The sequence below is a fragment of the Condylura cristata genome, unplaced genomic scaffold (genome assembly GCF_000260355.1).
Source record: "Condylura cristata isolate star-nosed mole 26May11 unplaced genomic scaffold, ConCri1.0 scaffold00002, whole genome shotgun sequence".
NCBI classification, from domain to species: domain Eukaryota; kingdom Metazoa; phylum Chordata; class Mammalia; order Eulipotyphla; family Talpidae; genus Condylura; species Condylura cristata.
Window position 1 is genome coordinate 14,197,219 of NW_004567103.1, and position 3,979 is coordinate 14,201,197.

Sequence of the window (3,979 nt, forward strand, 5' to 3'; positions counted from 1 at the left end):
GAGATTCTGAGCTCAAGGAGAGGATCTCTGTTAAAGCAAGAGCTTTGGAATTCTTAGGTCTGAGAGGGATGACTGACATCTCTGCTTTAGGGGAGATACCCTCAGCGACTGGCAGATGGCAGGCAAGAGATGGACCGAGGCGGGCCATGGAGGGCACGGGTCTCTAGGGGGTAGAAGAGGAAAGACAGGCCGAGAAAGAAAGATGGCAAGTTCCAGCTGAAGGTTTGGAGAGCACTCAGGAAGGGAACAATAATGGGGAAGGGGGTGGGTTCCCTGGTGGCACAGGGGTTACTTCTCAGCACTGTCAAGCTGTCTCCAGCCACTGCGACATGGCTTCCATCCCCAGCCAGGGAGCTGACACACATGGCACAGCAGACTCTCCTGTCTCACTGGCTGCTCACCTCAGCAGTGTGTTTCAGTAGTTCTGCCTGTTCTGCTCTATCTCTGGTAAATCTTCTCATTCCCTGTTGCTCTAGCCTACACTCCAGTTGTTTTTGTTTGTTTGTTTGTTTTGTTTTTTCCGAGGATAGCATGTATTCATATGACAATTCTACACTCCAGTTTTTATATGCATAAATAAAAATGAACATTTTTAAAAATGGGGTAGGGGGGGCCCTCCCTGGTGGCGCAGCGGGTTAAAGCACAGCACTAAGAAGCTAAAGCCACTTCGGCATGAATTGATTCCTGCCTGCCTGGAGGTGACCACATGGCGCGGCAGACCTCTCCTGACCCGCCCGCTGCTCCCCTCAGCAGTGTACTTCGTCAATCTGCCTGTTCTGCTCCCCTCTCTGTCTCTGGTGAAGCCTCTCACCATCCACATCTCTCTGGCCTGTACCCCAGTTCCATATGAATAAATAAATCTTTAAAAAAAAATGGGGAAGGGGAATCTTGGGAATGAGATACTAGAAATCTCTGAAATCTACTAGAAATCTAGGCAACAGAAGCTGATTTGCTAATAGTCTTCATGGTTTTAACCTCTTGTCTCCAATGCCTGCAGTCTCAAGCTTCTTCCATATTAAAAATATTAAATAAAAAAAAAAGAAAACTGCATTCAGAAAAGAAATGTCTAAACATGCTTTTAATAACTGTGTAGTACTCCGTCACACAAACAGGCTCACAATATCTTGACCCCGAGTGAGTAAAGGAAGCTATCAAACAGGATACAAAATGTGATTCCAGCTTAGGGGGCTTGACCCAGGTGCACTGAAGTGAGGGTGCACATGTGTGGAAACTGACCCATGAGGACTCCATGAAATGAGGCTGTGTGTTTGGTCAGGGTCTGGCTACTTGGTTCCACCGAGTGCAGCTGCTACCTTTACAAGCTGACGAGATTTTGAGGGGGAGTAGGGAGGAATTAAGTGCCAGCTGGCATGAAGTGTTTCTTGAGAAAGAGAGAGAATGAAATAATTTCCACCAGAATTTAAACTTTGGAGAAAGAAGACAGATGTTTAAAGTGTGCAAAAGGGAGGTGGGATTTATTGCATAGTCTGATGTGAAAGTCTCCATCATCTCTCACAAAATTCTAGAAAAGCCCACATTACTCGGCAATTGGCTGAGAAATGAGAACTGGGGGGTCTTGGGAACTACAATGAATGACCTCCAGATTCCACAGAACAAGAACCATGAGGAGCCCAGGAAGGCTTAGCTATTTGTACATTACGAAACAACAACAGCATCGATGCTATCAGTTATCACTTCTTGAGCACCTACTATGTTCCTGAATCTTCACAGTAGCTTTAGGACAGAGGGGGTCGTATTCATTCCCACTTGAGGGAGGAGACAGTGGAGGCAGAGAGCAGCCAGTTGTTTATACAGATCACAAGCCAGGAACTGGTTCAGCACCACCTCGGAGATCTTGCCTTCACTTCCTTCACACTCCTATGCCTCTCTGTGAACTAAGCAATATGCCTGTTAGAAGACAGAACAAACCTTCCATGGAAGTGATGTCTGGAATATAAATAGCAACAGAGGTCACTTTCATTTCCTTATCTTTCATTTCCTTATCTTTGCATTTTCTACATATTTCACATTTTCTTTTTTTTTTTAAGATATATTTATTTATGAATACAAGTCACAGCCCGGAGGTGCATGGGGTGAAAGGATTCACCAGAGGCAGAGTGGGGAGAAGAACAGGCAGACTGACCGAAATACACTGCTGAGGGGAGCAACAGGCGAGACAGGAGAACGCTGCCACACCATGTGGGTCACCTCCGTGGCCACAAATCAAACTCGTGCTGCAGCAGCTACAGATAGCTTCATAGTGCTGTGCTTTAACCCGTTGCACCACCAGGGAGGGCCCTCTATTCCAAATTTGCTAACAATGACCAGGTATTACATTTATATTTGCATGAAAAGTCAATTCGTATTACATCATCAAAGATATAAGCACCAGTCACAAATAGTAAGAACATAAATGAGACCTCTTATAGAAGGATTTGCCTTTTCATATAAGCAAATTCCTAACAGAAGGAGAAAGAGTTCTCATTAGCAAGTAGGCTGGGGATTGGTGGCAGGGAGGGATAATCTCTCCAACTCTGAAGAAGCTCCACCAGTACCTGTGCTCCCCAGAAAAACTCCCTGGAAAAAAGGGGTGGGGTGTTACCCCAAATGTAATCAAGCCCTGTCAGGGCCACAACTAGCACTGGATCCTGTTGTCTAAGTGAAGGAGAGAGTAGGGCTAATGAGGCCTTGGTATCACATGGCAAATGCTCAGTCACATTTAATTAATTAATAGTCTCTTCATGATCACAGATAACCTACCACGAAGGAAAGAATGAAAAGTACCCCCGGCTAGGAAGTGTAAAAGGACTAACTTTGAAACCAAAACACAGGATTCCAGAAAGCCTGAGCTGCCTCCTGGGGTTAGTTCCCAAGCAAAAAGACTGAGTTCAGCTCTGGAGGGGTGATGAGGCTGAGGGCCGCCATGTGACTCTGGTGGCCCTGGTGGCCTGTGCTAGGCAGTGTGCCCCACATGAACACATGAAACCCCTCCAGACCTGGGTTTCAGGCCTAGCTCACGGAGTAAGGTGTGAAGGGACCCCAGGAAGCTCCCAGCCTGCCCCTCACCCCACCCAGGGACACACCCTCCTCCCAGTCCCACACCCTCCAACTTCCGTGCGACCCATCCCACAGGGTCCCCAAAGCGCCCACTGTGCTAACCAAGCTTCATAAACACATGAAGGAACACTCTCCTAAGAGGGCCACCGCAGGAAGGAAGCGCCCTTAAATTCTCCCTGGGCAGACAGCTGAGTGCTGTCCAAGCCACGACCTTCAGGATCCCCAACTCTGCCCTCGCTCACATCCACCCAGCCTCAGCACAGACCACACTTGGTTGAGCTGTGTTTCCAAATAAGGCAAGTCACTAACTCTGTGAACGCATGAAGCCTCCAACCTTTCTTAGGCCTGCCTGTCCTCGTCTGCAATATGACAGAAAGGTCAGGCCATCTCTCGCTGAGGGGCACAGTCTAAGCCTCACACGATGATCCTGTGATTACTCTACTGCAGAGGGCGCCGAGTCCAGCCTGAGCCCAGGGAGAATCGCCCTGGCAGTTAGAAAGGCTGAAAACCTGAAGAGTGGGAGTGTGCAGGGCTGAGAGCAGGACCTGCTGCTACACAGAGCAAGGCGCAGAGCACCCTGCTTGGCTCAACAGCTGTCAGGTCAGGGAGAGGGTGCCCCAGCACCTCTCCAGCCAGGCCCTCAGAACACATGGTCCCAGCACGGCTCTGTGCCCAGGGTACTGCCAGGCAGGGTCTTTTCTAGGTGAATGCTGAGAATTATAACAATTATATTATTTCATGGGGCTACAAACCTTATGCTATGAACTAGCATAAGGTTCTTAGGGGATTAAGTGAGCACAGAAGTGTCCAGAATCTAAGACACAGAGATGCCACACGGCTGCAGGCAGCTTCACTGTCTTCTTGTTGATCTGCCCTCCCCAGACTCTCCCCAACCCTGGAGCTACTGCCCACCCCCACCCCC